Genomic DNA, 21,238 nt, shown 5'->3' with positions numbered 1-21,238 from the left:
GCCTGCTCACTTCCTAAATTTCAAAATTGTGAGATACAACAAAATGCTAATTGGTTTGTAAAGAAGAATTTTAGAGTACTTTGTTACACAACAATAGATAATGAAAAATGAACTTATCTGGAATCTGACTGTTTTCCTGCCTCCTACCCATTCTCCCGTACTCTTTGTACACACTCATCATGACTACTGGTTTAGGGGATACTCCACTAAATTTCCCCCCTCCACCAGCCCACCCCTAGGCTTTCAGGTCCCTTCTACAGACGATACTGGAGATACTGCAGATGAAGCCACTGGGCCACCAGCAGCTTGGCCCAGGGGTTGGCTTCCATGTTGTGCTTGCTTCATCCTGACCCCTTAGGTTTTCAACTTCCTGTGAGCACCAGCTTTGACTCTGAGCCGCCTTCCAGGCTGGAGGGAGCCACGCTTTCATGCTGTGTAGGCACTTCAGTTCCAGCTGCTATGCAGGAGCTCCCTGTCCAGTTACATGTGCTGGTTTCCAGACTTGAAACACGGTAAACTTTCAGGTTCAGTCCCATTTATTCTTTGTGTTTCTTTCATTTCTGACCCCAGTAGTTTAGCTTATTTGGGAGCTTAGCCATATTTCTGTTTTTGTTCTCTCTCTCTTTCCTTTCCTTTCCATCAAATGATTTCTTTTTCATTTTTTAAAATAAATCTTTGGTTTTAGAATACTAGTTTTAGATTTACAGAAAAATGGTAAAGAGGGTAGTTTCTATATTTCTATATCTTGTTTTCATTCCTATAAACATGTTGAATTAGTGAGAGAAGTTCCTTACAATTTATGAAGCTGTCTTGATATATAATATGACTACAGTTCATAATTTATTAAGATTTTTAAAATGTTTTTACCTAATGTTCTTTTTTTAGTTCCAGGACCCCATCAAGGATACCATATTACATTAGTTGTCATGTCTCTGTAGAAGGGACCTGAAAGCCTAGGGGTCAGCTCTTCTTGGCTATGACAGGTGCTCAGACTTCCCTTGTGTTTGATGACCTTGACAGTTTGAGGAATATTGGTGAGGCGTTAAAACTTTTTTAACGTTTATTTATTTTTGAGAGACAGAGAGAGACAGAACATGAATAGGGGAGGAGAAGAGAGAGGGAGACACAAAATCTGAAGCGGGCTCCAGTCTCTGAGCTGTCAGCACAGAATCTGACACAGAACTTCAACCCATGAACTATGAGATCATGACCTGAGCTGAAGTAAGACACTTAACTGACTGAGCCACTCAGGCACCCCACTGATGAGATATTTTATAGATTGTTTATCAGATAGGACTTGCCTGATTACTTTCTCATTATTAGACTGGGGTTATGTATTTTTGGTAGGAAGACCACAGACATAAAGTACCATTCTGATCCCATTATATAAAGACTACATTACTGTCAACACAACCTGTCACTGGTGTTGTTAACCTTGATCACCTGGTCGAAGCAGCCTTTGTCAGATTTCTGTACCATAAAGTTACTCTTTGATCCCTCTTTTATACTGTACTCTTTGAAAGTAACTTACTGGGGGGCTTGGGTGGCTCAAGTGGTTAAGCATCGCACTTCAGCTCAGGTCATGATCTCACTGTTCGAAAGTCTGAGCCCTGAGTCAGGCTCTCTGCACGGAATCCACTTCGCATCCTCTGTCTTACTTTCTCTCTGTCCCTCCCCTGCTTGTGCTTTCTCTCTCTCAAAAATACTAAATAAACATTAGAAAAAAAGAGGAAGAAACTTACTGTGCGTAGCCCATGCTTAAGGACCTGGAGTTCTGTTTTACTTCTTTGAAGGTAAAGTATTTACATAAATGGATGCAGGTTTGACCGCTCCTTTGACATACACCTAATATTGTGTGTGTGTGTGTGTGTGTGTGTGTGTGTGTGTGTGTACGGGTGTGTGTTTTAGCATTTCTTTACTTGTTGACACAAGACACCTTAAAGTATATTTCCTGCTCCAGCCCTAGAATCAACCATTTCCCAAGCAGTTCTGGTCCTTTTGCTGAAAAATGGTATTAGAAACCGAGACCTGCGTACGCTTGTTGCTACTAAAGTGTTTTTGCTTCAAGGTCGTCTCAGCTGACAGCGATGAAGCTGGTGTGTATATATATTAACCCCTGTGCACACACATATTCATAACTATTTCTATAGGAAACCATCTATATTAAGCTAGACATAAGTTCATGCTAATGTTTCCAGTTCTTTCTTTTTTTTTAACATGTATTTATTTATTTTTGAGAGAGAGAGAGAGCAAGGGAGGGCCAGAGGAGAAAGAAAACAAGAATCTCAAGCAGGCCCTGCAGTTGACACCACAGAGCCTGATGCGGGGCTCGAACTCAAGAACCCTGAGATCATGACCTGAGCCAAAATCAGAGTCAGACTCTTAACCGACTGAGCCACCCAGGCACCCCTGGTGTTTCCAGTTTTAATCTCTTAGCACACAAATTCTGCTAGCATTCTCCCATTGCTTATCTGTACCTTCCCACTATACTGGTGAGAAACCTGTCTCTCACTATCTGCTATATACTTTATTAATTAATTGTTTTATATGTTTACTTATTTATTTTAATCGATAGTGAGTACAAGACGGGCAGAGAGAGAGGGAGACAGAGAATCCCAAGCGGGCTCCACACTGTCAGCACAGAGCCTGCCCCAGGGCTTGAACTCAGGAACCATGAGATCATGTCCTGAGCCAAAATTAAGTCAGAACTTAATTTTGAACCACCCAGGCGCACCTATACTTTCTTAGTTTTTGAATTCTAGGATATGTGTGTAGTGGTTTCAGAATATATAGCATTTCTATTTTCTTCTCAGACTTTACATCTCTGCTTACATTGCCTGTTTTTGCATGTTGTCTGCTTTGTTTATTAGAGCCCTTTATATATTAATTATTGTTATTTAAATTCTTTGATAACTCCCTGTTATATCTGAATCTGATTCTGATGCTTGCTTTGTCTGTTCAGGCCGTGTTTTGCCTTGTTGGTATGCCATGTGTTTTTGTTGTTGAAAGCCAGATTTGATGCATTGGGTAATAAGAACTGAGGTAAATAGGTCTTTAGGGTGAGTGTTTACATTAATCTGGCTTGGACTTGGGCTGTGTTTAAATGTTTGCTGTAGTAGTAGGTATTTGAGGCTTCAGATTTCTCTAGTGTTCTTATTTTTGTTTCCCCTCTTGGTTTTGGCTTCCCTAACTACTCCTTCTCAGAGAAAAACTGAATCACGGAGCGCTCTCAACTAAGATTCACCATTTTTATACAGCAGCACTTTTGGGATGGTCACATGTCAGGTGAAATGAGTCCTATGATGTTCTGATTAAATCTGTGTCTTTCAGTGGAGATGTCTTTAGGGCTGTAACCTTCAGAAGGATTTTTCTCATGACCTAGCTTTTCCCCACCCCATTCTGACTCCATTCCTGGCTGCAGCGTTACCAATCTATTTCCACAAAGTCTTCACCCCTATTGACTACTTGTTTTTTGTTTTTTGTTTTTTTCTGTCTGGTGGTCTGGGAAGTTTAGAGAGGGCTGCATGGCGGAAATGCTGTTCTTCCAGCTGGAGTGGTGCCCTGACCGTTTTTTCCTCAACATTAAGTTTTCTGTGGAGGAGATTCTGGGCACATTGCACAAAGATTATCTTTCCTTCCTGGATCAGATTTAGAGAGAATCTTTGGAATCAGAACCTGGTGGGACTTCCAAAGATAAAGCCTATGGATGCGTGGGGACCCCATTAAGGATCTAGTCCCCACAAATGTCTCCCTTTTATGCTAGTCCACGGTCAACCTCCAGACATCCACCAACAACCCCTTTTAAGTGCCCCGATGGCTTCAGGGGCTTCTACTCCAGGTATGTGGATCTATGCAATGTCTTTCTGGAAATGACTGTCTCCTGAAATTTCAGCTTGCTGGTTTTCCATGCAGCCACAGTTCTCTGATAGATCCAAGAAGAGTCAAAGGTTTTTAATTTGTTCAGTTTTTTTTTCTTTTATAAGGATGGAAGTGATGACTTTTAAGCTCTTTATATATGAGAATAAAACCACAAGTCAGTCATTCCTTTTTTATTTTAAATTTTTATAATGATTTGTATAATGCATCTGTTAGTATTCAATGTTTAGACTAGGATATTGAGCCCCGAAGTGTGAAATTATAATACCCCCTTGACCACGAATCCTGAATACTTTATTTTCTAATTTTTATTTTTTTGAAAGAGAGAAGGAGAGGCAGAGGAAGAGGGAGAAAGACAGAATCTTAAGCAGGCTTCACACTCAGCTCAGAGCCAAACGCAGGGCTCAATCCCATTGGCCTGGGATCATGACCTGAGCTGAAATCAAGAAGCGATACTTAACTGACTGAGCCACCCCTGAGTACTTTCTTTATAATTCTTTTTCAGTGTATAAAAGAGGCTTTTAGCTAAAGTGTTGTATCAGTCTCATATCTACACAGAAGTGTGCACAAATCGCATCTAGAACAATGAATTTTCACAAATGGAAAGTCACCTCTGCAACCACCGCCCAGGTAAAGAAACAGAACATTACCGCTATGCTCAGGAACACCTTTCATGCTCCATTCAGCTGCCTTTAACACTTTCCTCACTGCTCCCAGCCCCCGAAGATAACTACCATCCTGCCTTCTTGCGGCATAAACGAGTCCGGCTTGTTTGGAACTTCATATAAACGGGATCCTACAATATGCATCCTTTCATATCTGAAATGTTTAGTTTAACATTTTGTGCTTTAGATTTAACCTGCCTTATTGTGTGTAGTTGTAGATTGTTCATCCTCATTGCTCATTTTGTGACTATATGATTATTTATTTATCCATGCCGCAGTGAATGAAGACTTGGCTCATTTTTCAGGGCTGTTGGAACTTTCTAATGCATATTTTCTTGGGGAACATGTTTCTCTTAGGTATATTCCTAAGAGTGTAATGGCCAAGTCATAACTTATTTTTACTTCCAGCTTTCCTCAACATGGACAAGCAGTTTTCTAAAGTGGCCCACCCAATTTCCCTCATGTCCCACCACACCCACACCACCCAGCAATGCATGGAAATTCTAGGTGCGCCATACCTATACCAATATTCAATATCTCACATTTTTTCACTTTTGCTATTCTAGAGTATATCGTGATAGTTTGCTGTAGTTTTAACTTTCCTTTCCCCGGTTGGTAATAAAATTGACCATTTTATGTTTTCTGGCCGTTTGAAGGTGCCGTTTGTTATGATGAACTTTTTTTTTTTTTGAGAGAGAGAGAGAACATGAGGAGAGAGGCGGAGAGAGGGAGACACAGAATCCGAAGGACGTTCCCTGCTCTGAGCTGTTATTACAGAGCCCGATGCAGGGCTTGAGCTCACAAACCGTGAGTTTATGACCTGAGCCAAAATCCGAAGCTTAACCAACAGAGCCACCCAGGTGCCCCTATGATGACCTTTTAATCAAGTCTGTCTCCCTCGTTAGACTGCAAATTCTGTCCAGGAAAGGCTCATCGCGTTAGCCTTTGCATCTCTCAAACTCTGCCACAAGGTCTTTCTTCTAATGTGCTTTTCATGCAGTTACATAGATGACTGCTTACGTGAATGAATACGGGGCTTTCAGCTTCTAGACCTGCTGAAGTTGCACCTGGTAGCCATCTCAAACATTATTCCCGGAGAACCAAGTATGTAGGTTTTGGGTTTTAATCATTGAAAAAATTTTTAATAATTGTTTTTTTCAGCACCTACTACTGTGTATTGGCTACTGTGGAAGGCCGGATTGTGGGAGATGCTATGAGTGATTCAGAGATAATCCCTCTACTCAGGGATCTTTTCGATCATGTACCAGCCTAGCTTAAGTGCTGGTGTCTGATGAACCTTCTTAGGTATAAGTCCTTGGCTCTGTCCTCCCACTTTTCTGGTGCAACTAGATGGGCAGAAGCTGATATATAGCACTTTAAGCATATGAACATGGAGGCCACTTCGAAATTTGGTCTTGAGAGATTTATGCCTTGTAATTTTCTAGAAGGGAAAAAGATTTTTCACTGACATTTCCTTCAGAAGTGGTATGGAGCATGTTTTGGAGATGAAAACATCCAATTACTTGGTTCCTAATTTCTCAGGTATCCCGGACAGTCATAAGTGTCAGTATGGGCTTCATGAGTGAAATCCTCTTCTCTGTCTGACACAGCTTCATTATCCTCTATAATAGTAGTTCTATGGTTTGCACTCTGAAGAGACACTCTTCCCAGCAGTAACTATGAGACCTAGAGATTTCATCTTGCTTGAAACACTTTCCCATTTTCCTCCTATATCTGTGAAAAATTTCTCTATGGAGTCAGATACTCATTGCAGTAGGTATGCATGCTGAAGAAATGCTTTCCAGTTGTGAATCACCACCTTCTAAAGGAAGAATACTATACCTGGGGAGGAAATGGCAGGAAGCCAAGGTTTCTACGGTGCTTAGCATGTACTTCGTTATTCATTTTTAAGAGTCTCCTGATTCTGCTTTTTCTTTTCATCAACTTCTGCCTCAAAAATTAAGGACACAAATGGACTCTTCCATGGAGAAACATATGTTTAATGTCTGGGGTATAAATGTTAGTTGTTTTAATTTTTTTAATTTTTTAATGTTTGTTTATTTTTGAGACAGAGAGGGACAGAGCATGAGGAGGGGAGGGGCGAGAGAGAGGGAGACACAGAATCCAAAACAGGCTCCAGGCTCTGAGCTGTCAGCACAGAGCCCAATGCGGGGCTTGAACCCATGAACCATGATATCATGACCTGAGCCAAGTCTGATGCTCAACTGGCCACCCAGGCGCCCCAGCTGTTTTAATTTTTTTAATGTGTATTTATTTATCTGTTTATTTGGAGAAAGAGAGAAAGAGGGAGAACACAAATGGAGGGGAGGGAGAGGGAGAAAGAGATTCCCAAGCAGGCTCCAAGCTGTCAGCACAGAGCCCGATGTGGGGCTTGAATGCATGAACTGCAAGATCATGACCTAAGCTGAGATCATGACCTGAGCTGAAATCAAGAGTTGGATGCTTAACCAACTGAGACACTCAGGTGCCCTGTTTTAAACTTTTTTAAATACTCAAAATGGTTCAAAACTTTGTCTACTGAAGATGAGGTGACATATGTGTATCAAGAGATACAATTTTGGCTCCAGTGACGGTGCTGCCATCGCCTCTGGTATCCGTAATAGAATGGTTTCTGCAGGACACCCATGGCCCGGCTCCTCACCTTGACAGTGGCGACAGAGCTGATGCTGAAGTCCCGGAGATCCAGAGGACTGTGTGTTTCTCCAGACTTCAAAGTGTGAAGATCAGACTCTGACTCACACGGAAGTGACAGGAGAGTCTCTGTGCTCACTTCAGCGTTAACCTTTGTCATAGATGTCCCCAAGCAGCACAGCAAGGGAACTCTGTCATTTCCTATCTGTTGTCCCCATCCCCTATTCCCAGAGAGCTGGCTGACTGAGAGTCACGTAAGTGACCAGCACTATGCTGTGCCGACTCAGGCCTTCTTCTTCCACCGACCCAGGCCTTCTTCCTGGATTGGGCTTGTCTGCTTTCCTTCCCCCTCCCTTGGCACATCTCCCTCCTAGAAGGCGCCTTAAGTCTCTCAGCCAGATGGGCTTTTGTGGGGGTTTGTCCTCCAGTTCCTCTGAAAGACTGGCCACTCTCAGCAATGCTTACAGCCTTTGCAGGCTTTTCCCAGGACTCCACTGCCACTCCGCCTCCGTGCCCCTGCCCACATGCCACCGCGCTTCTGTGTGAGGTTGTTTAGCCAGGAAGTACTTAAGGAAAATAGAAAACATTCCCAGTTATGCAGGATCCAAACAAATAAACCTAAGATTTTATATTTTGTGTTTGCAAGTTTTTTTGCTTGGTTTGTGATATCACAAACTCTTCTGTTCCTTTATCTATATATATGTGTATATATATAACTTTCGGCTTGCCTTTTATTTTTTGCTGCCTTCACTTTTTCTCTCACTCTTCTCAACAGCAACTATCCTCATGGCATTACTCCTGGGTCCTTGCTCCTCTGCTCTGGCCTGTCCCCATTTGAAACCTTACTCACTGCTTTGAGTTGCCACTATGTGGTAATTAACCTATTCTCTTTTAGTCAGTCATAAGTGTTGACATTTTTTTGGTCCATTCAATAAATGTTCTTCAAGAGACTACTCTATGCCAAGCACTGCAGTTATGGGAGGATATGCCTCAGTATATTCTTCAGGGAGGCAGCAAAGGAAGCACAGCATGATATGACGGTGACTTACGTCAGAGTGTAAAAGGTGTGAACAGAGCTTCGATGGGGGTGACTCAGCCTGGACAGGTAGGAAAGGCTTCTTGTGTTGGCTGTTTTCCTTCTGCTCAGTACTCATTTGTTCATCACCTTCTCCTTGGTGACAGCCTCTGGCTCACAGCCTTGGTTGAGCTGATTTCGTGCACTCCATCCAGCTTCCCACAGTAATAAGCCCAGGAAGAGACATATGACCTAAGTCAAGCCAACTGAATTCATTTCCCTGGGACTTTCCTTAGAATTCTCTCTTATCTCTGTTTAAGGAGCAATTGCTTACAGCCATGTTTCTACCACATGAAGAAAGTCTGTCTGTAGGAGCATAAAATGAAACCATTCCCATACGGGGAGATGGGGTAGGAGTCCCGGGTCCAGAGAGGGATCCGCCAAGACATGCGTCATTAGATCAGGTAGTGCCTAAGCTCTGCTCCATGGCGGTCCTCCCTGTCAATACATCCCTTTTTTGTTCTTGTTAAGTTGGTTGAGCTTCTAAGTTGGATGGGTTAGGATTTTAGTCAATTGCAACTAAAAGAGGCGTGATTTAAATATTTCCTAAAGGACATGATGCCAGACCTTCATGTTGAAGGAGGAGGAGAGGAACATTTCAGGAAGGAGAAACACTTTGAGCAAAGGTTGTAATAATATGTAAACATCAACAGTGGGCATGTTCCTGATAGGGAGGGGAATCGGTTGAGAGGATGTGAGAGAAGTGGTAAGGGGCAGTCAAGCATAGAGGTCTGGGGTTTTATTCTCAAGACAATAATAAAATAATGCAATTTAGAATGATGGTTTGATGGGGCGCCTGTGTGGCTCAGTCGGTTAAGTGTCCGACTTTGGCTTAGGTCATGATCTCTTGGTGTGTGGGTTTGAGGCCCCAGTCAGGCTCTGTGTTGTTGGCATGGAGCCCATTTGCTTCAGATCCTCTGTCCCCCTCTCTCTCTGCCCTTCCCCCACTTGTTCTCTCTCTCCATCTCTCAAAATGAATAAATAAACTTAAGAAAAAGATATTTAGAATGATGGTTTGATAACCATACTTAATAATATGGTACTGAACCCTAGAAATACGCTGAGAGAGTGGATTTCAGGTACACTTGTTACACACAAAAAATAGTAACTGTATGAGCAGACGACCTGTTAGTCAGCTTGACTTTAGTAATCATTTCACAATGTGGATGTATATCAAATGATCATTTTGTACACATTAATATAGAGTTTTTATTAAAACATATGTTTTAACAAAAAGAAATATGGCTCAGGTGGCCTAATCTTGTCTCCCTCATGGCTGTCTGGAGAGCCAGCTGGAGAGGGACAAAACCAAAGGCACAGAGAACTGGTCAACATCTCCTGCCGCACTTCAGTCAGAAATGATGAAGACCTGAATTGGGGTAGTGGCCCTGGGGACAGAGAAAGGGACAGCTGTAAGAAGGAATAAAGAGACAACACTTCCAGGATAGGGTCACTGGGTAGATGTAGGTATCTACCCAGTGGGTGAAGGGGAGGGAGGCCGGGGCACCCCTGGGTGAAGGTGCTCCTCGGCTAAGATGGGCATATGGGAGGCAGAGAAGGTCGAGAGGACGATGAGTGCCCGAGGAACTCATGCTCCCTGCCAGATGAATCTTGATAAAATAGTATTTTCAGTATAGTTCTTCATCTGTGAAAAGGTTGTGCAGGGAGGATAGGTTTAGATTAGTTGATCTTTAAGATTTCTTCAAGTGATTTTTTTTAAAAAAAGAATTGATTATATGTCACCACCGAGGAATCCACACAAAAGGTTCAAATTCTAACCTCTCTTCCTGGCTCTTAAGCCTTTCATTTTAATTTGGCCCCCTGTGCCTCCCTAATCTTATTTGTAGCTGCTTCCCATGCCACACTCTGCTCTAGGGAGAGCGGTACCTGCCGTGGCCCTGGAGATGCTAAGTTCATAATGCTCCCTGTTCTGGGATGCCCTCTCCATTTCTTTATTTATCCAGTGGCTGAGCTCTGCTCGCCTCCCTTCCTTTGAGTGCCTTCCTTCTCTGTACCATCATCTGTTCTGTAGCTTCTGTGTATCTTTTCCAAACATCCACTGGGACTCAACCATCACTATGTAATGCCATCACTTAATGCAGATTCTCTATACTTAGAGCCTTAATTATTGTGTGTAATACATACATATATGTACATGTATGTATTAGTTTGCTTTGTCAACTGAGCCTAGTGCTCCTTAAAGACCTTTGGTGCCTGAAACAGCACTGGGTGAAATACAGAGCAGCATATAAACTAGTTACATGTGCGGATGCCTGCGTGGTTCAGTCGGTTAAGCCTCCAACTCTTGATTTCAGCTCAGGTCATGATCTCACAGTTCATTAGTTCGAGCCTCACATTGGGCTCCATGCTGGTGGCACAGAGCCTGCTTGGGATTCTCTTTCTCCCTCCCTCCCCTGTGGTCTCTCAGTCTCTCTCTCAAAATGAACAAATAAACATTAAATAAATAAATAAATAAACAAACAAACTACTTATATGTGGTCTTCACCTCGACTGGAATCCTGCCAAACCCCCACTTTGTCCAAATTCCTTTAATACATCTTCTAAGTTGGAATTTAAATTTTGTCCCATCTAAGCCCCAGACTGAAATAGTAGTCTCTCTTTTTTCATATATACAGATCTAAAATATGCAATACATATCACACAATCTATAATATTTATTTGAGCATGTATATGTGTGTATATTTGAACATATAACCATATTCATTCATATTATTTCTCAAATAACTTGAACAAGCATCTCTAATAATACATATGAGACACAACCCAGTCCGCTTTTAATGTCCTTAAGCCACCACACCCAGTGCCATTGCTACGTGACCCTGGGAAAGATTTTTGTGGACGAGAGGCTCTCCTATACATATCCATGGAATCCCGTTGGTGCATTGCAGCCTGAGGAGAAGGCTGAGTGCATCCAGGGAATAAGCCCTTCAGTTGACAGAAGGCAGGTGATGAGATCTCTCACCAGATTAAAAAGGGAAGGGCAGCAACTCATTAGGAAACACAGAGATGTCTGCTTAATTACTTGAAAAATGTCTGCGCCAGTACATTTTATGACACCTGGAGGGTATAAACATGCCCATAAATTTAATTAATTTTCTTTCTTCTTTCATTGCACCTGTATGGCCTAAAGGAAAAGAAGTCTAATGAAAGTACAATCAAGCACTTATGCTGGACTTCCACAATTCATTTGGGCAATATTCAGAAAATGAAAGACTGAATTTCCCATCCGTTTATGGGGAGAAATGTATTCAGAAAAATGCAGCCCAGCAGTGAAATTATTCCCACGTCAAGATCTGATCAATGGCTCCCTCAGCTTTATTCCAAAAAGAGCTTAAATCTCTTTATAGATATATTAAAATATATTTAATACTCATAAATCTCCAAGGAGAAAATCAGCACTAGATATTATTGTTTTCCTGGAGGAAAGCCGTCTATGAGAACTAGAAGGCTTAAGGGTTGGTCAGATCCTTAGACCAAGTAAATCCCATTCATTCTTATTTCGGTGACGATAATAACCCACACATTTTTGCTGAAAAATTTAAAATCTCTGATCTTGCTGTTTTACCAATTAGGAAGTTAATAGTAAGGAGTATGCTTAAATACCCATTGTGATAATATGATATCATTTCAGAGTGCTGACCATACTAGTCCTTTACATATTTTACCTTGAATCCTCATAATGGCACTGCAAGGAAAGGATTATCCCTTTCAAAATGACTCCCAGGCAGATTAAGAGACTTATTCAAGGTCACATAGCTAGTAAGTATTGAAATCTGGATTCAAACCCAAGTCCTTTTGGCTGTAAAATCTGTGCTCATTTAACTTTGTTACATGAGCAGTAATGTCAAGCCATTTTTCTACTGGTTAATTCAATGTCACTGAATGTATGAAAAGTCCATAGACAAATCTTGTTTTCTTAAAAGAAAATCTTGACATTACTGAGCTTTGAGTAGTGAATTATTCATTGAAGCTTCTGGATTTAGCCTGAAAAATCTCCTTCCCAAGAATTTACAGAAGAACATTCCAGCTGTGTATGATTCCATTTAACCTGAAATATATTTGTTTGTGTCCAGTAGTTTCTACAGAAAGTAGGATAAGTCCTCTTAGCTTCTTTGGTATAAGGCAAAGGAGAAAGAAAACGTTACATATTTAACACTGGCTATGTGCCCCTTACACGCTCAGCATTTTAACTGTATTAACTCACTTGAAGTGAGTTATGTGGGTGATGAAGGTGGCCCTTCAGAGGCAGTGCACACTGGGAATACCCCAGGGCAATGCTCCCTCTTACCTTGGCTTCTGCTTGTGAAAGACACGGTGGTGAATGTCAAGCTTCTTAGGGGAACATATTCTGGAGTGATTTGAAAATTGCGGCTAGATAAAAGTGAAATTAAATATTTTCATTTTAGCTGTTACATTCCTCATTGTGTCATGAAATACTGTAGTTAGGGCTGTTTTCAGTTTTAATCTCTTGTAAACCCATTGACTGTTAATGTTTAGTGGGCTCATTAATTTGAATCGATCTGATTTTGCACAATCAAGCCCATTACACTTGTTTTAATTTTTTGCATCATGGCTCTAACATCTGGTAGCTATGAAAAGCACAACAGCTTGTCTAAAGAGACTCCTGCAAGAAATCATGTAAAGGACATATATTAAGACTTGGCTAACCATAGGCTATAAAACTTCAGCCATGCTTTCTCTGTTTCTTTATTCCACATCTCAGATAGAAATACAGACGGAGGGCTGGAGCATGCGTGGAAGGCAGTTCCTAAAGCCCTACTTCTAAATTGTTTTTTCTTTCAAACAGATTGTTCTCTAGGTACCTGCTAAGCTCTCCCTTCCCCTCACTCTCCCTGGTTTATCCTCCTAGGCCACTTACTAAATTAGCTATGACTAGTTCCTCTGTGATATTTTGGACTCACGTAGGTCTAGCTGACAAATTCCTGTGGCAGAGTTAGAAATAACTTCTGTATTCAAGATTCTCAGCCATCAAGCATGCCTCAGTATGCCTCTATGCCTTTATGTTTTTTCTAATCATTATTCTTTGAGGAAGGTAGTAAACAAGTAATTTTGCCTTTGAAAGCGGAACATTTTAAAAGGAGCCAGCCGGTGATTTTATGCCAGCCATAGCAAGGGGGAATTAAAGTATTAAATTCATTCACATTTTTGCATGCATTTTAAACCTTGATTTAGATTAACATATGTTTGCATTTCTTGCCATTTAAAATATATCCTTTATACCCAGTGTGGGCTTTTGTAAGTATGAATGGCATAAAGGCGGAGTGAATGGGGATTGAGGTCAGACTCCTGCTGAGGCCTGGCCCCGCCCCTTAGCATCTGTATGATCTTGGGCAAAGGTCTCTGCCTTCTTAGCCTCGGTTTCCTCATTTGTCAGACTGTGTCTCTTAGTGTTATTATAAGCATGAAATGATTTAAAGTATGTAGAGTGGTGTTTGGCACACGGTAATTGCTGAATAAAATAACATAATGATTATAAGTATGCATTTTTCAGTTAGTTTAGTAGCATTCTTATTTACAACCAGGCACTATATTCTTCTTGTGGAAAAGAGAAAAATTGGGAAATTGAGTAAAACCAGTATGTATTTCCCTTACTCCCACTAGTAGAAGCAATTTATGTTACTATTTTGATCTGTTTAATTCTAATCAATTTTTAGCTTAATTAAACTCTTCCACTTACTGTCCATGTAACCTTGAGCAAATCATGTAAGCTCTCTAAGCCTCAGTTATGTTGTCTGTAAAATGGAAATGAGTATAACGTCTACTTCTTAGAATCGTTATAAGGCTCTGTTGAGATATCACACACAAATGACTTAACTCAGTAGTTGGCCTATATGCAGACTTAGCCACATGAAATTACCAGTACCCACTATATTTGACCTGTGAAAAAGTCACTTTCACACAGAGGAAAGAGAAGAGTCAATGTCTATTAGCTTTGATGATAAGGCTGGGCAAGGGCTGTGTGGCTCATTGATGAATCTCGGAATACCCTGGGATCTTAGCCCACAGGGAGGCCACGGCCTTTAGGCAAGAGAAAACATTCTTTTAAGAACAAACAAGCAAACAAACATCTGTAAGACAGAGTGATACCTGCTCTAACGAAGGCACAGGTCAAACGGTAGATAATTCCTGTGGGTCAGCACTGTCTGGTAAATCCAGGGTGGCCACGTGAAGGTGACACCTGTGTTGGGCTCCGAGGCATGCCTGGTGTCTACCTATCAAAATGCAAGGAAAAGGCTTTTTAGGTAGAACATTTAGAGCAAAGAAAGAGTGGGAGGAATGTACAGAGAGAGTAATTTAGTTGGTTAAACCTTAGGGTGCACAAGAACTGGATGTGGAAAATAAAATGCAAAGCATGGACCTCACGCTTGGCACAGTACCTGGCCCGTGGCTAGTACCTGGAACTCTCTTGAACCCATGTGCACTTGAACTTGTCCATACTCGTCCATACAGGTTCCCACTAAGCCCTCCAGCCTCATCGCTCACCTTTCTTTCTCCTCTTCCCCTGCGTCCACGCATGCCCCTACACTAAGGTCTGACTCTACTAAGGTTATATCAGTTCCTACAACTTGCCAAGTTTTTCCTTGTGTCTCAAACCTTCCTATATGTGGTTACATAAACCCTGAATATCCTTCTCCTCGGCACTAGTCAACCACTCCTCATCATTCATCTTGGTCAATGCATGACTTCTTGCAAGAAGCCTTCTCTGACTGCTTCTCGTCCCCCAAGTCTGAATTGTGTCTCTCCTGGATATTCCCATGGCAACCCATATTTCCCACATGCTAACACTTCCTCCACTTCATTTTCTCTAAACCTGCCTCCTAACCACTACAGAATGAAAGCTCTGGCAGAGTAACGACTGTATAACCTATTGGTTAAAAGAGGGAGTTGAGAGGTACATGTAACCTCTTCCGAATCCCGGTGCCTGCCATTTAATACTTGATTGACGTTGGACAGCTTACCTCATCTAGCTAACTCTCAGCATCCTCATCTGTATAATGGGGATAATAACAAAGCCTAACTTAAAGTACTTAGCACAAGGCTTGTAATGCAATGAAGACATCGAAGCATGCATTAAAACTTTGCTTGGTAGTGACAGTCATGGCCTCAGAGTCCCCACACCATATGCTATGAGCACCTAGTAGGGGTGCCACATATTTTCAGATGATTGAAACAACACCTGTGGAAACGACGAAGATGTAGGTGTGAGTATTTCAGGATTAAAAAACAAATTCTCCATTTTATCTTGACACGTGTGATAATTTTCTTGGGATAGAAAGATTTCATGTGCTTGGATACACACCAATGTCCCATTCTTATATGGAGAGAATTACAACTAACATGTATTGAGTGCTTACCTCATGCCGTGCTCCCTGCTAATTTGCTTTCAGCATCTAAATTAATTCCTACAAAATGAGGAAGATATGGTTTACATAGGTTATATATCTTGCTCATGGGCTTATAACTAGAAAAGTGATTTAGCTGCGGTTCAAACCCAGATCTGTTTACTTCCAAAGTCAAGTTTCAACCCTTAATCTATGTTGTCTTAGCTCCTCCCTCCCCAAAAGCCTGTATTGGTAGATTTACATATTTTCACACAGAATTTATCACTGAAAACAGGCAAAATTTGTTTGCTTTTTAAATTTGCATTCCAATTTCCTTTGTCCTGTATATAGGAGCTTCTCACCTGCCTTTGACCGACCAGATGGATGTAAATAACTCTGGTATCTGATGATCCCAGAAATGTCTCTGAGAACCCTTTTCTAAAATCAAGCTCTTATCCGGAGTCTTGAGCCACTAAAGGAAATTGCTAATTCTTCCATTTTCATTTTTTCTATAGCTTCCATTCTGGGTGAATGGTAAATTAGTATTTCCCCTGGGAGAATCTTCGTTTATTTTCTTAGAGGCATTCTCTGGATATATGGACTAAGAGCAGCGAAAGCAGTAATCGCTAACATGTACGAAAACTTTACTATTTGCTAGGTGCTATACTAATTGGTAAATATGTGTTATTTCACTCTCTACTCACTACAGCCTCATGAGGGAAGTGACTGGTAGACACTGGCTAAGAAACTGAGCCGCAGTCTCAGAGCTAACAACTTGCAGAAGTGGGTCTCAAGCTGGATTCTGTCTGACATAAACATCCATGCTTTTTTAAGTGCTATAGATTTCTCCTCAGTTGTAAAATGTGAACTGAGATGTGATTTAATTTCTCATTATTCCTGCATAATTAAATGAGCACATTGCAATCCTGCAGCTTCTGTTAAATACCACGCAATACCTCAGAAGAAAAAGCAGACAGCAATCCAGTAGGGAGCACTTCAATCTGCAGCATTCCAGGCAGGAAAACGGAATCAAATCCCATTTAGTAAAATCTTCGGGGACCACCAAATGTCTGACCACAGAGGCTCTCCCAAATAGCTGCTTCTCAGGGGGCTTTGCTCCGTGATCCTCTTGCTGAGTCTCCTGTGTAGTGGCGCTGTAGAGAAGAGGAGGCAGTCTGAATATCCAGGAAACTGAGATGCATTATGTTGGAAATGATGTCCTGAACCGCCAGCCTTAGGAATCAGTGACCAGTGCATGCGGAAGTCTATATACACATCAGTTTTCTGGAAGTTGTTTCTTGGGTCTGGGCAAATGTTTGATGGCAGTCCTTTCAGGGAGAACAACCCCCAGACCACAAGCCTAAAACCCAGACTCTTCAGATCTTTAGGTAAGGTTTGTTGCTGTGTCAGACACTAAAGCACATTAACGATGTATATTTGGCGTCTTTCCTCAAAATAGGTGGGTGATTTTAGGGCCCATTATTTAGCCTATAGGAACAGGGAGAAGTTAACTGGCCCATTAGGGGATCAAATCTGTAACTTTGTTCTCTAATAAAAGCATCTGAAAACAACTGAACTATCATTTGCAAAATCTGGATGTAAATTATGCCTTTATTTTGCAAGCTGCCATTATTATTTCCCTCCTCATTCCTTCACAAGATGACTCTCTTCTCCACTCCAAGGCTCACTACTTAATCTGACACAATTCCAAATTGATTCTTCCAGCATTCTATCCCCAGCTCACTCTGCCTCTGCCTTATCTAAAAGCTATAGAAATGTTCTCTAATTAAAAAAACAATAAGGGGGACCTGGGTGGCTCAGTTGGTTGAATGTCAGACTTTGGCTCAGGTCATGAACTTGGAGTTCATGAGTTTAAGCCCTGCATCAGGCTCTGTACTGACAGCTCAGAGGCTGGGGTCTGCTTCAGGTTCTGTGTCTTCCTTTCTCTCTGTTGCTTGCTCTCTCTCCCTCTCTCAAAAATAAATAAATATTTCCCCTGGGAGAATATATATATAAAGACCTTCTTTTAGTCTCTTCAACAGCAATGTTCATTATTTAATTTTTGTTATATAATCAGTATATTGAAGCAAAAAGATGAAATTACCATAATACTGCAACTAGTTAGATATAACCTGTGTATTATTGTAGCATATATTCCTCTATCCCTTATCTGTGTGTACACAAATGTTTTTAAACAAACAAAAAATAATAGGGTCATGGTGATTTATACTATATTTTACTTAAAACATATAATGATGCTTTTTCATGTCATTAAGTATTCTTATATTCCTGACATGCATTACCCTATTCCCATACCCCTGACTGTGGACCCCATACTATTCTAAGCACCGGGAAAGTAATGTCTGAATAAACCTCACATTAATGTTATGGGAAAGGCAAATAGCATATGCATCTTTTGGCAAATAAAATGAGATTCAGAGACAAAGTATCTTGCCCGAAGTTACACAGCTCACAAGAGAAGGCAGGATTTTAGCTGGAGTCAGTTGTCTTGAAAGCCACTTTTTATCCAGTGTTAATGTTGTAGGAAATACTCATGTAATATATAATGACTATATTGTAGAACAACAACAGAGCCCCCAGGACGTCCCGGTGAACTCTGTGAGTCTCAATTGGACTGAATTGATCCCAGATGTTAAATGCTAAATTGATGCACTGTTTTAGGTCTTTCCCTCCTCCCTGTTATTCAAATACAATCATTAACGCAGTCAGGAAGTAAAATGCTGCATCTGAGATAAATGCCGTGTTCATGTTCCTTTTTTTCCATCTCTCATTGTGTAAGAGACGAATTTTTGTCATTAATGTGACAGAAGTTTATTTCTCAGGAATAAGACACGGGTAGGTTCACATGCAGTTGCGTGCTGATGTGCCGCTGGGCACCCAGTGGGCACACAAATGGCAGTTTCCTCCTCGACTCTATTTCTAGTAACCTTACTTTCCTTATCACCTAACGCGGTTTCTGCAGGCTTCATCCCCCTAAAGGTGAAGTGCGCTGGGACGTTAGTAACGGCATCTTTTTCGTGTATCTCCGCATTCGTTATTTTGAGGCCTCCATTTTTATGTAACGATTCCTTCAGTTATTTCCAAGGCGATATGCTCACAGTCTCCTCCCACACCAAAGAATCCCAACTGATTTCCTCCTCCTATTTCAGACTTCCTGAGGCCACAGCTCTGCAGAGCCCTGGGATGTCTCAGAGGCTGCCTCCATTCTTGGGGCCTCCAGCAAACACCCGGAGTCTGAAGAGCGCTGCGGGACCCAGCAACTAAGAAGCGCCCATGGTTTCCTGTGTTCTCTGGAATTTCTGAAGTCTTAAAACTACTTCTGTATATTTTGGGTAATGCAGGAAACCCAGTTCTCCAGTTGAAGGTTTGCTTTATAAACTGTGGTAGATCAGAGTAGGTGTTTGGGTTCAAACTGTCCTCTCCCTGGGGCTGGGCCTCAGCCTTTCTGTCATCTTGTGGTGTGACTGTGGGCAATTATTTAATCTCTCTCTGCCTGGGTTTCTTCATCTGGGTTTTCTTCTTCACTTCATAAAGTGGGACTAACAATAGTCCTTACAGCATGGGGTTGGTCTAGTCCAGGGTAAGGGCTCACTGGTTCTATTATGCTCAAACTGGCTTGGACTCCCTGAATAGTGTAGAGATTTTAGTCGGCTATTTCAATTTATTCTGGTAGCTTCTCTCCCTAGGACTCAGCCAGGAGATGGAAGATGCTATGAGTAGGAAACACTTTGTTTTATTCAGAACTGCCCTGCTCCCCAACTCACTGGCACTAACCTTAAGTTATGTTTGTGCGCTTTACTCTTCCTTTCTTGTGATTCTTCCTTGCCAGTCAGCTCCCCAGTTCCCTTCAGCGTATCAATCCTATTGGGACTGTTCCAGCAGGCATCCAGATAGACCAAGATAAGTCTGTATTTGTAAATTGTTAGCTAAAGTTACTTTTGGTTCAGGGGGGAAACATGCATTCTCTTTCCCCACTCTCATATACAAGCAAAGACTTAACATTGTTTCAGCATATCAGAAATCCTCTATTATAATTTGCTTATAAAACCAACTTCGTAGACTTGACTTCTTAAATTTCTTTCAAAGATACTTTGTCACCGGAGTTTCAGCAGAACATTATTGTGAGATGATAGTCTCTTACATGAAACCTCCCAAATTATGTCAGTGTCATTAATTGGTTCCTCTTAAATTACCTGAGGCCAGAATTCAAGACTGAAGAAAACATGAAGTTCAGTTGTTTCTTAAAGAACACTATTTATGTGACTTCGAGATAGTAGATGATCTATGTTTCTCTTGTTCTTATTCAAATAAGCAGCAGGTAATCCACATAAGCTAATCTTGCATTGACTTTAAAAGATTTAATTTAATTTCTTTGTCTAAGTAACATGTGATCACAAGGATTCTTTTCTAAGGGTAGAGTTGAAGCAACACCTGCAAACAGAAACATTAACCCCTTCACCAATAATTCATTTGAACCTAGGTATCAATCTCTTTCCTTTTTCTCTTTCTTACTTTTTTGACATTTCTTATTTGAGAAAGCACTGTTTCAGCACCTATTTTTTACATAGTATAATATTTTAAATCTGTGTGATCAGACTCCACTGTGACCTTGTGGTCTATAAAATCTATCTATACAATCTCTTTTGATGAACACATCAGTGAAAATCCCCATCTCAGTTGTCATAAGCCCCTTCCATGTTTACAGAAATTTCACTGCTGTGAAAGTATGGCTACAATTTCCATGTTAGGTTAGCTCAGCCACTTGGAGCCAGCACGATTTCTTAGAAGCTGAGATACAACAACAATAATAATTATTATTATTGACCAAGTGACTACTACATGCAACTCACTGAGCTAAGTACTTGACAATAACCTCACGATAAACTAATAAGGCAGGTTGTATTGTTATTCCCATTTTATAGAGGAGGAAACTGAGGCTTAGGGAAGTTAAATATGGCACAGGGGTGGTGTCTGATGAGGCTGTAAGGTCTAGAGCAACCAAAAATATCACTGTCATGAGGAGGAGTCTATTTGGTGTCACGGGGACATAAACACAGTGACCGGACTACAATGTAATGAATGAGGTCCTGTGTCCTGGTCAGCCCCCCAGGCATGGGAGCTTTGCTTTCCCAGTGCACCTTTGTTGGGCTGATCATGGCTCCCACTCTCCAAGTAACCCCCTGAGTGGAGCAAAACCCTCTTCCTAAGCAGCAAATTGGTAAAAATGTCTTGAGGATGCAGTGAAACCAAGGCTCCAAAGAGCTTTACAAAACTAGATGAAAGGAGGGGGAGGTGCCCAATCAGCCTTGCAAGAGGCCAGACAGATTGGAACTGCTCGTATTGAGCAAAGACTTGGGGTTTGGCAGCAAGTCCAGGAGGTGGAAATGTTACCAATGAAAAAGGGCTCTTTGGACGACAGCCCTATTTTAGATTAGCAGTCCCACTACTAATTGATTGAAGGACAATCAATTCTCCGCTCAATAGGAGCACGTCCTCAGTTGATCCAGAGTTGGCCTTTCCAGCCACATCTGTATACACTTGATGTCATTCTCTTATCAAGCATGACTTCTCGGAAAATCAAAAAA

The 21,238-nt window shown here is 41.3% G+C and overlaps 1 protein-coding gene and 1 long non-coding RNA gene across 6 annotated transcripts in view; one reads left to right on the top strand and one right to left on the bottom strand.

Moving 5' to 3' along the window:
- NTNG1 (netrin G1) overlaps nucleotides 1–21,238 on the top strand; it is a 307,008-nt gene that overhangs the window by 62,341 nt on the left and 223,429 nt on the right. The gene's annotated exons all lie outside the window — the stretch shown is intronic.
- Nucleotides 9,486–16,637, bottom strand: LOC115299793. The gene is made up of 5 exons (XR_003912339.1): nucleotides 16,589–16,637; nucleotides 15,666–15,713; nucleotides 14,398–14,522; nucleotides 12,578–12,660; nucleotides 9,486–9,656 (listed from the first exon to the last, which is right to left on the bottom strand). It is a non-coding gene; the product is annotated as an uncharacterized LOC115299793 (long non-coding RNA).

The sequence above is a fragment of the Suricata suricatta genome, chromosome 8 (assembly GCF_006229205.1).
Source record: "Suricata suricatta isolate VVHF042 chromosome 8, meerkat_22Aug2017_6uvM2_HiC, whole genome shotgun sequence".
In the NCBI taxonomy this organism is placed as follows: domain Eukaryota; kingdom Metazoa; phylum Chordata; class Mammalia; order Carnivora; family Herpestidae; genus Suricata; species Suricata suricatta.
This window is presented reverse-complemented; position numbering and strand designations above follow the sequence as displayed.